This window comes from Temnothorax nylanderi, unplaced genomic scaffold (assembly GCF_030848795.1).
Source record: "Temnothorax nylanderi isolate EJ_2023f unplaced genomic scaffold, tnyl_v1.0 TNYL_tig0034_pilon, whole genome shotgun sequence".
NCBI classification, from domain to species: domain Eukaryota; kingdom Metazoa; phylum Arthropoda; class Insecta; order Hymenoptera; family Formicidae; genus Temnothorax; species Temnothorax nylanderi.
In genome coordinates this window covers 108,194-120,426 of record NW_027249096.1, presented here as the reverse complement: position 1 = coordinate 120,426, position 12,233 = coordinate 108,194, and the positions used below count along the sequence as shown (strand labels likewise).

Below are 12,233 nucleotides of genomic sequence, written 5' to 3'. Positions count from 1 at the left end.
CGTACGTTTATTTCCAGAAATCGAAATTAAACGACTTGTGTTGAGCGACTTGTTCTTTTTTTCTTTTTCAAACGATAAACGGTAAATAAAATCAACACTATATCCAATCTTTCTGATGAGAAATAATGCGAAGTTCTTTACAACACAGCCACATTATGCTGTCTTATTAATGACTGATGTGCAATTTTTCGTATAAAGAAAGGAGCGAAATTTACGAGAACCGCTAATATTTCAACTTTCCGCGGAAGCGTTTTCCCCCGAGGAAAACTTCCGGCCGTTGTACGAAGTAGCGGCTTTTAAGATAATAACGCCGGTTTGTGGATCACGGTAATAACTAATTGTGCCGTTCTCTCGCGGCGAGACGGTAGCGGCAGTACGCTTATTGAAAAGCGCGGCCTCTTTTCGTTTTAACGTAACCGTGCGCGCATCGTTTTACCGGGAGGTACAAAAGGGGGTGGCGTGTATTGTAAAACTGAAAGCTAGGAGGTGGTTTTAACAAAGCCACTGTCACTAACGGCCCCTTCGTTCGCTCACGCACGTACGCTTATATATGTATTTGTGTATGTGTGCAGATCTGTGTGTGTCTGTGTGTACGTGCTTGCGCGCACCCTCACTAACAATCTGCTCGTGTATCCTTAATGTTTCTTATAGGGGCATTTATGCAGAGGCGAAGAAATTAAACATCATCCCTTTCGGCTATGTCGTCTAATCAAACGCTCGGCGCTGAGCGAAGTAATCTGTAAAGAGTCTTGGAAACAGAACTGTGAAACGGTATGGATATTAAAATATACGAAAAGATAGAAAAGAAAAATCAGAATAGTCAGCCGGAATGATGAAAATAAGCGACTGGAATAATGAAAGTCAAATCTCAACAAGCATTACTGTGTATGAAACAAAGATCATATATTCGCGGAAAGTTATTAAAGAAACTCGTTAAAAATAAGTAATTGCGGTAAGTAATTTTAATTAAAAGATTGAATTTTATCAAGAGAACATTTATCGAGATGAAATAAACGGATAGAAAAGAAAAAAAAAACATTAAACGCAAGTGTAAGAAAAATATACTTGGACTGTATTCAAAAGATAGATTGTTAATAAGATGTAATAAGATTTATTCTCATTGCAAACTTAGTTCCTAAGGTGCTTAATATAATGCGATAAATTTATTTTCATGATCGTAAGGGAGTAGATTCAATATAAAGAATATGTTGAACATAAATAGTAAAATTTTACTAGTATTTCCTCGTGAAAATTATACTGTCTTTATATACTCAATCTTGAGATGCTCACCTAACCCTCGTTGGAGATTTTTATTTTAACGTGAGATTATTTAATTTATCTATCACCATCGCTGAAGATGGCTCAAAGTAATATCGAAACATATGATTTATTACTTTGTATTGAATTGTTAACTCTTAGCTGGCACACTTCACTAGAATCGCATAGCTGGCACACTGGGGCCGTTTCAGACCCCACCACTAAAATGCTTGCTGCGAGGAAGCTATTGATTTTTTTTACTTAAAAAAATTCCAAGATAGTCTTTGAATGTTGTTTTAACAAATGTCATAGGTTATTTTGATAAAATGTAATATTAAGTATGAAAAAAATTGGAGAACGTAAAAGAAAACGAAAAATGATCGTTTTCACTCAAAAATTCATAACTCTTATATTTTAACTCTTCCATTGTTTAGTACCATTTTCGTACTATAGGGGGGCTTAAATTAGAGCTGAACTAGACTGGGGCGTTTAATACCCCACAGTGCCAGCTAAGGGTTAAATTAAATTAACGTTTCTGATGTTGTATTTTCAAGTATACCTTACTGTATAATATATTACTTTTGCTTCACTATCGGCGCTGATTCTTACTTGCCTTTATCAATTTAATTGTTAAAAATTAAATGTTACATAACATTATATAACTCACGCTAACCGTGTTTGTCCTCAAAGGTCACTTTTTCCTTGTTACTGCTAATTTTAATGTCAAAAGTCTTTAGTTAATTATCCATTTAAATAACATATTGTTTATTATTTAATATGCATTCAATGCAATGAACATAGCATTGAATGCTATAACTATAGTTATAGCATTGAATGCTATGTTCATAGCATTTAAACTTGTGGCGTCTTGATGGTCCGCAGTTGGTACGGCAGCATAGTAAAATTTAATATAAAATTCTCTCCATGTATTAAAGTATCTATATAGTATATCTACATTAAAAGTAACATCAGATAAAATTCACTTGTTTTATTTGCTTAATATTTATTCATATATATATCTATTCATTACATTATTAAGACTCAGTTTTATTGTTATAATAATGATGCGATGAGAAGACCCGGTAAAAATTTTTTTATATAAAAACATCTTAATATATATAATCATATAATATTATATAAAATATTACAAATGTGAAAAATTTGCTTATATATAATTATATATAATTATATTTTATATGTATTATTACATTTATGTATGATTATAAATGATTATATACAAGCAAATAAATGAACAATGCAAAAATTATCATTTTAATTATTTTCTAGTTCTTTTTCTTATTATTTTTCTTGTACATATGAACAGAAATTATACAAGAGAAAAAAAACATAGTATGGACATATATATGAACATTTTATATACACTGAGAAAAAAATGTTCTGGGTTTTAGTAAATATTAGTTTGCATACAACTGTGACTCTATTTACTAAAATAAAGAAAATTTTCCTTTTTATTAGTATATGTATATTCACTAGGAAAAAAATATACTAATAAAAAGAAAAATTTTCTTTATTTTAATAAATGGAGTCACAGTTGTATGCAAACTAATATTTACTAAAATCCAGAACATTTTTTTCTCAGTGTAATATTTTATATAATATTATATAATTATATATATTTAGATATGTATTTATATAAACAATTTTTTACCGGCGAATATTCATATCAATTTAATTAAGAAAGATTCTTAGAAAGCATGCCATCTATCGTATATCGTTATATGTTAAAGAAATTAAGTCAACGCTCTCGTAATTTTTAGAAGTCTAACCAAACACGACAAATATATCTTGTCAAGAAGTATAATATTTATTAAAGCAATTTAATTAAACTACACATTAAACATGATGTTTATGTCGCATTTAGAACAAAACCCGTTGGGAAAATGCTACATTTGCACAAGGTTTAAAACACTGCTTTTTCATATTACAATGTATATTATATTTAATACTCTGTCATAAAAATAGCTGTGCACTCTTCTCAACACAATTTAGGTTACTTTATTAATCTAGTAGGTCAATTTATATTAAATTTAGGAAATTATATACATGTTTATACAAAAGAGGATGAGATAAAAAAAGTATTTCTCTAAATTATTTATTAAGTTTTATTAAAAATATTACGATTATAGATAAAATATAACAGTACGTTTAAATCGAGTAAATATTTTAATAAGATATGCGCATCGTTAAGCATCCTCACGGTAGGTATTTCGAGTGCCTCGAGTTTAATACGCGTGACATAATCCACATTCTCCGCTTAATTACATTCTCTTGATAGTTCCGAACAGTGTGAAGTAACTGGAACATTAGCTCTACAAGTTTAAGAAACCACCATATTGGGATCTACAGATAGGATTATCAATTTTATAGAACTTTGAAAAATATTTTTAATTGAATCTTTTTACATCTGTCGTCAGTATGTTTGATGCAAATATATTATATTTTTTCGACTTTATTAATTTTGTTAATAAAAAGAATATGATATATTACAATGTAATGTATTATATTATATAATAACATTGTCACATATTAAAGATTATCGGATTATGTCACTATTATATTAATAGATTCTATATTTATATCAACTATAGGCGTATTTATATATATATATATATATATATATATATATATATATATATAATTGTCTCTAACATTTGATTTAGTGTGATTATTTTTTTCTAAAAATAATGAAACTGCCTCCAATTCAGTACGCCTTCATCTTTAATGCCGCTTCCACTTTTCACACAGAAGGACAACTATGAGACAAGCTTGAAAAATTGTCGTAGCTCCTTTTGCTACAAAAGTTTCATTACAGAACACCTCATTATTTACTTTCCCATCTGTCGCACGTCTCCACCACATTGCGTTGAATCATCCTTAACGAAGAGCCAGTAATTGGTTAATTAATATTAACTGACGCAAATGGCACAGTTTTGTATCGATTTCATCCGTCAGTAATGAATTCTCTTAAGCGTTATTAATTTAATAATAATTTAAAAAAAAATGTGTTATTTAGTATATCACGTCTCTTCTAGCAAATATCTAATTTTTACGACTTTCAATTAATAGATGGTCTTTTAGAGAATAATTAAGTTTGCTCATTTCATTTCCGTTGAATTCTTTCGCTTTCTGCACATATACATATAATTGATATAATAGTGGATGATGTAACACGTATGTCTTGTAAAAGCTATTCTGAACTATACAACGTGCGTTTGCCCGCTTACAGCTCTCCTCTGTCATATTTCTGCTATCACAAATCTATTATTAACTTACTCGCATATGTGGAATACGTGCATATTCTTTGTGTCGCAGCGTCCAACTATCTCGCTGGTTCGATTAAACTGCAATGACGTATATCGGTTTACTCGACTACAGAACTGATCGAAACAAGTATTAAATATACTAAGCGCGTGCATATATCAATCACGTATTTTCTATTTAAAAAAATCAATTGAAGAAGCAAACCAGATGAAGGAGGTTTTCCTCGCAATACCTATGATGTTCCTCGATAATGTAATGTTGTGAGCAGTAAGTGTCAAAATTGTACAAGTATTTAAATAACGATTGACGATATTGTTAGATTGAAAATATGGTTTATTATAGCAGAGAAATCTTTCAATAAAATTATAAAAAGTTAGGATTTATATAAAAGATACTTGAAAATTCACCAACTTAATAATCTGGATTTCTCATCTATAGTAATCATCAATTATGTTAATATTGAAATGAGAGAACTTCTTGGTAAAATATAAGATATTGTAGCTTTCTTTCTATATCAAATTTTGTGCGGTGGTGAATCCATTTGATGTGGTAGATACGCGTGTCGATCCCTCTTATAAGACTGGGCATAATAAAGCGTACCTTTAATAAATGTTTCACGTAACGCGAAATATCCGATAAAGCAGATTCTATAAATCTCATATTTAGCTCGGTATCAATTCATCTATATTGTTAAACATACCTAATCCGCAATGTTTAAAATAATGCGATTTATAATAATTAAATTAATGTGCATGGCGGAAATTTAATACATTTATTGATTCCGTCGCTGTATATTATTTCGTTTTGACATGAGTCCATTTATTGTATGATGTATAAATAATATCTAATTAGCTTTCACATAAATGTGTTCACGCGGGCGCACGTGTGTGTGTGTGTGTGTGTGTGTGTGTGTGTGTGTGTGTCATATGGATATTATTTATTCTTTTAATATTTTTTAAGATGAAATAAAATATAAAAGTTAAGCGATCATAAGAAAAATAACAATTGAATAAAATTTCTTAATTTTTGTAGATAATTGAATGTAAATTTAATTCAATTTGTTTTCACCTGCACAAAATATCAATACGTTCCCTTATGCACTGCGAACGTGAGATTAATTTTATTTTTCTTTAAATTGGAACACACTTTTGATAGTTTATCATCCCTTGCAACAAATTACTGCATGCTTAAAGCGAGAACGGAGAGAAGGCAAATGGGTGGAAAGGATTGAAAGAGGATGATAGAGGGGCAGGAGGATGAACGGTGCATGGGAATGCGAGCGAACGGAGGGCGCGATGAATGAAACATAATTTATTCAATTGGTACTAATAAATGGTATTTATCTCGCCCACTCTCAGTTACGTCAGAATAAAATTTGTACATTGTCATAGCATTGTTATATTGGAAAGAGGGCATTATTGCGCGCCGTGATACATTGACGAATAATACGACGACTTAACGTATAAATTACGGAAAAAAAAGAATTTTAAGTTTGTTTTAAAATCGCATATTAAGAATTATATAAAACTCACAAAATAACACCTTGTAAAAATTCGTCCGAAATCCATTCTCTAACTCGATCAGAATTTAATGAAAGAAAAAAGTGGAAACATGTAAAATTTCCGTAATTGATGTGCACTCAACATATCAATTACTGAAAATGTGGAAAATCAATTGTTAGGGCATTGTTCCACTCGCCTCTCTATTATTCAATTTTCATATCATCGTTAAATTGGTTACATTGTATTTTCTGCAAATTGATGGAGATTTGATCGTTGAACCAATGTGGAATTTATTACTTTGATTAAACAACTCTTACATCAAATCGACTGCTCATTAAAACTTCATTTAGTAAAGAAATTTATATATCAGTGGGGAAAAGCGCCAGGCAAGACACGTAAGGCGAAATTTCGAAAAGAGGCCGATAAAGTATTTACACGGTGCTGTGTGGCGTCGCTATATTTACCTGCCTGCCTCTGCAACATCCAGAGATAGTGAGGATATTTTATTTACTACATCTTTTTAATGAGATAGATTCAACGCAATGATAAAATACCTAACTTGTTATTTTACCGTCGGCAATGCAACCGTGCGGCGCATTGTATTATTCGTTTGCCAGGAGACTCGAAGTTTAATTAATCGCTATTATATCCGCAACTGCAATGGAATTACGCTTACACACGAACTTAACTGCATTGTGATATATGTAAAGTCTCATAATAAACGTTTAACATTGTTCAACGTTAAAAACGTGGCCGGCTGTTCGCTGTTTTTCCCGGCTCGCTAATTAATAATTAAATCCCGATTAAATTTTGCGCGACTAAAGATACACATACGTTTATTAATGAATAGTTTTGTTTTATGCGAGGCGAGGCGTTCGTGAGCCTCCGGTTTGCGTAAATATACGTTGCCGAATAAACATAAATTATTACAGACAAATAGCGCAACATGCGTATTAAAATATTGAATCTAAATTTATATATTACGCTTAATATTGAGTTTTGATCGATGGAATTTATTCGCTCCTTCTTTGACGCGCGTGTTTTTGTTAGAACAGCGTTGAGATAATTCCCGTCGTAAACAACCGAATATTGCCAAGAAGATTTCCAGAATTAATCGACTTTGCGTAGGAATCGAGAGAAAGAGAGAGAGAGAGAGAGAAAGAGAGAGAGAAATCCGTAAATGCAGCTTCATTAAGCGATTCGCGTTCACCGAGATAGATTACCTCGGCATTCCCGGCGGGGAATAATCAATTCAGAATTCAGCGAAAGAGTTCCATTACGCCGGATATGGATCTTTGGATCACTCGATTGTTACGCGCGCTCGTCCCGACACTCGGCGAGTGTCCCGTCCAACTATTTTTATCCGTTCCTTCGCTCAGAGGCTGGAAGGAGCGTTCTCGGAGATATCAAAAAATCTACTCACCCTTGGAGCTCGCCGATCGTACGTACGTTACTCCGAATATCGCGATGAGAATCGGAGTCCGGACTCCGGAGATCGGAGCATTCGGAGCGCGAGGACCGGTCACAGGACTTGACAAGTTCACAGGCGCGTCGTCGCTCGCGTCGCCATTGGCCGCTGGGAGCGCGCCGATCGCTCGCGCGCACCTCGGCCGCGTCCCGACGCTCAGTCTGCCGCAGTCAGCAGCGCGCACGGGTTGTGTCGTTGCTGCGTCGCGTCGCGCGTCGCGTCGATCTCTCCATCTCTCCTCCTCCCTCTCTCCCCCTCGCTTCGACGAGAGATCGCGCGAGCTAGATAGATCGTTGCCATCGTTGGATTCGTTCGGCTCCGTGTATCAGTGCTCGAGAGAGAGAGAGAAAGATCGCCCTCGTGGGAACGCATTCCTCGGAGTACGTTGCGTACCGCGGTGCACCGGCGTGCGACGGTACTGTATCCTGTTTCGCGCATTACTTCACTCGCACGCGCGCGCGCAGTCATATCATAGTAATACACAAGGATCCTCGCGCCGCGCATATCCTCGCGTGTAACCGTCCGGTGCCGACCTTTCCCCGAGCGTCCTCAGTGTCAACGACGCGCCCGCGGCCTGTGTGTGTGTGGTTTTCCAGTGCGCGGGATGATGTGACGCCGTGCGCCACGTTTTCGAACGACGCGGGCCGGGAAACGCGCGCTCGCTCCAAGTCCGAGAGTTCGGGAGTGCCGGGGGGGGTTTTGTTGGTGCCGAGGGCCGTGGAGCATTCTCGTGGTATCGTCGCGGTGTGTCGCGCGGCCGTGCGTGCGGCGTCCTTTGTGGTCGGCGCGGGAGATAAGGGGAGCAACAAGAGTAACGCGAAACGAGCGGCGAAGGGGCGACGGAAGGTGGCCAGAGTCAACGGCGTGAAGTTGCCGCGTCGCTTCGATTAAACGGATACGACGACCGCCGACCGGAGCTAGCCGTCGGACGGCGACGTGGAGGGTAAGGGCCGATCTTCTTTTTCCTCCCGCTTCTACAAAGAGCTTATCCGCTCATCTTGCAGCCGTTCTTTCACACACGACGACGACGTGCGTGTGTGTGCGCGCGCGCGCGCGCAGGTACGCTCTCCCGCTCGGATGCACGAGAGTGCCGATCGGAGCCGCCGACCTAGCCACGCTCGCGTCCGTGGCACACGAGGCGGCGCACGCTCTGCGATCGGCGCCGCGCGCTCGTTTCGCTCGGGTAACGCGGTCTCGGCCCGGAATGGAATCCCGTCCGGAGCGGCCTCGTGCGCGATCTCACGGGATCTCCGTTGTCTTCGACTCTTCCGACGGCGCGGCGCGGCGCGGCACGGCGCGATCGAGCCGAGCTCCCGAGCTCCCGGCTGCTCGCTCGGCCGTGCGCGCGACGACGACGGCGACGGCGACGACGGTACCGTCGCGTCGCGATCGCGCCTTCTCACTCCTCGCTCGCGTGTCCTCCTCCTCCTCCTCCCCGCGCGCGCGTCCAATATTAAATGCAACCGTCCGGGTTTTCTGACATTTCTTTGTCCTGAAGATTCGAATCGCTCCAGAAAGAATGGAATGCGAGACGGAGCGATGAGAGCGAGGTGGTATCCGAGATTACCGAAATGCAATTCCGCTGCTGGAACATTGCGACTTGACGATAGAACGCGCGAACGGCATATCGACGCGTGTTAATGATGACGTAATGACGACAAATATTCATTTCAGATGCGTTTAATGTTGGATGAGGATACGATTGTCCGAATATCAAACGGTAATTTGGGGCCGTCTGCGCGCAGAAATTAATAATTGCATTCGTGAATCTAAATTATGTGGTGCGAATCTTGGACGTTTTGCCCGATTGGGAGAATATCGTGATTGTATTGTACGGCCAAATGTATTATGCGTAGCGCATACCGATATCGCGACTGCATCATTGAATAACAATGGCGCCACGGTACTCGGGATGCTCGGGATATAGTTTCGTATTATTTTACGGGGCACATTGAAAGCATAAAATAAATTGATAGTCTTGGGGGCATTCGAATACAGTAAACCTCATGTAACAGGGATTCGTATAACACGGAAAATTTTAATATTTGTTCGTTGTTTTAAAGTGAAACAAAAATATTTTGCCATTTACATTGCATCTTTAATATTAGGGCTGCGGTCCGATGCTGAAAGCATCGCTCTATCTTCGTTTGATATTCGATGCGCAACGAAGACAGAGTGATGCTTTATACAATGCGTGTGAGCGTGAATCGGACCGCAGCCTAAGTTTACATTTTTCTTAGCCCGTTCCACACTCTCTTTGATTTACATTTTTCATAATAAACCCTTACTACATCTTTTGTAAATATGTGATTCCATGTGCACACATAATCCATATATGTATAATAATCCGTGTGACTCGTATAACACGGATTCATATTGTATATCTAACCTAATATAAAATGCGTCCCCGTGTTATACGGGGGTCTACTGTATACATAAGCATACGATTGGCATTAGCATGCGTCCCTAAACATAATCCAACGTTGGGACTTTTTCGAATATGTTTACAAGCTCTAACCATGAAATCGCTTCGCGATATAATTAGTGACTTGCGATAAAATTATGCGATATAATTTTAGTAATAAACTTTTTCGATACTTTCATACTTTCGTTCACTGAGAAAAAAAAGCTGTTGCTTCAAGTGCTATCACGGGGTGCCAAAAACATAAGTAGTTTATTCAATTGTATTATTATTAGACAATAATTATTATTAGACAATAATTTAATTATTGGTTTAATAATCCAGATATTGGGTCTAATAATAATACAATTGAATAAACTAGTTATGTTTTTGGCACCCCGTGATAGCACTTTAATTGAAGCAACAGCTTTTTTTCTCAGTGTTTGAATATGTAATGCGAGATGCTAAACTCGTATATCTACTTACTCCGCCATGCAATCGTTAATAAATTATATGAGAATTTAATCGTTTTTTACATATATTTCTTTTGTTAGGTGTCTAAGCCTAATTCTGAGAACGGTATGTTATTTCTTCATGTAATCCACTCTCCACGTTGGTCTCATTTTGTAACAACAAATTGTAGAATTTTTATATGAACCAAATGTGTTGTCACGAGTTGACGTCTTATTATGCTTAGAGTAGGTAACAAAGCTCTGCATTTCTGAAATTATTTTCGTTCTCGGCATAAAATGGAAAGCATTAGTGCATATTTAATTTTGGAGGAGGATTTTTAAATCCATAAAGCCAATAAAAAGATATGCGTATTTTTGAAAAGTCGGTATTACAGACGGCTTTAAGGTCTCCCTAAAATTTCGAGGAAGCTCGCCGACATAATTTCATTATTACCTTAAAATTGACAAATGGGATTATTTCGGGTAACGTAAAAATTCGGAACTTTATTACAGAAAGTATAATTTAAGAAAAAAAAAAACACGGGATAAGAAAAAGATTCAGCTGCGCTTTTCGCTTTTATTTCACCTGAAACGAGCGTACGAAAAATAACACGCTTTGAAAAGTTATTAGAACTTACTTAATAAAAAGATGGGATCGGTGAAATAAATTTTCCTTCCGTAAAAAGGGTCTGGCAGAACGCGCTCTCTTTCAATGTTTACTCTACATATATCAATCTTCCGCAAGTCACTGTTGTTCGGAGCAACAGTTTCCAAGTGAGATATCAATTCTTTTGCAGAAACGATCAATCTATTGCAGCCGACATGAAATAAGATATCAAACTTCGGGAGACCGGAGTAAGAATCCGTTTCGATCATCGTTATTTTACTATCTGCTTATATCGCGCGTTTGCTTTTTCGAAGATACACAAATTTTTATTCGAAACAGTGTCATTTTTCCTGGCAAGTTTTCACGTGGCGTTGGAGACTGTTTTAGTCTTTTTTTTTTTAAATCAGAGACATATAGTTAAGTTACTTCGATTATAAAATACGTAAGTATAATTGGCGAGAAGTTTACCGCGCGTTTTGTAAATAAATGTCGTTATTGCTTCCGGAGATGACAAGAGCTGCTGCGAGCCAGTTTGCCAGCATAATTGGTGCGCGTTTGTCGATTCCGAGTGTGCGTTATTATCAAGTTCGTGGAACTTTCTCCCGGGGATGAGATCCGCTTTGCAATATTATAAACGCAGTTATTTGTACGGGCCCTTCCTTCCCTTTATTGAAAGTCGAGGCAACCGAACCGTTCTATTAAAATGACAATTGAGCCGCTGAGTAGCGAGCAAGGGTCGACAATTTCGTAGAGCATTTAATTATGAGATCTCATCTCGCAATTTAGAAGATCCTCGAGTGCGAGGAGGAAAGTCAATTTCTTCGGCAAAGAGCCTTTCGTTTGTCGAAGTACGTCAAAAATAACTGGCGCGGGAGGAGGTCGTTGAAGCGAGTAGTAGGACACTGATTAAATGTGTACACTAATTTCGAAATGCTGATTAGGTGATAAACTCGTGATAATACTTGAGTGATACGTGACAATGAATTAAATACAAGTAATAATCTTTTTCAATAGAACAGCTTTAAAATGTAAAGAGCAAGCTGAAAGTCGGCATTGACAGGAAAAAAATTAATGAGTATTTAATGGAAATTAATAGATGTAACTCAACAAGCAATAGCTGCTGCGCCCTGATGGATTTTGTACCTCAGCACAATGATTTATTCCTCGGGCGACATTGAACGAACGGACCTGAAACGCTCATTTCCGTTTCAATAAACGTTCCAACGGATGTATGTCATTTCGGTGCCTGAAAATTTGAAATTCG

At 37.3% G+C, this 12,233-nt stretch overlaps 1 long non-coding RNA gene across 1 annotated transcript in view; it reads left to right on the top strand.

Annotated features, from left to right (window-relative positions):
• Positions 1-7,688: 7,688 nt before the first annotated feature.
• The window catches only part of LOC139770928 (uncharacterized), an 83,054-nt gene continuing 78,509 nt past the window's right edge, over positions 7,689-12,233 (top strand). The window contains exon 1 of the long non-coding RNA XR_011717851.1: positions 7,689-8,452. This is a non-coding gene — a long non-coding RNA (uncharacterized lncRNA). The remainder of the gene's footprint in view (positions 8,453-12,233) is intronic.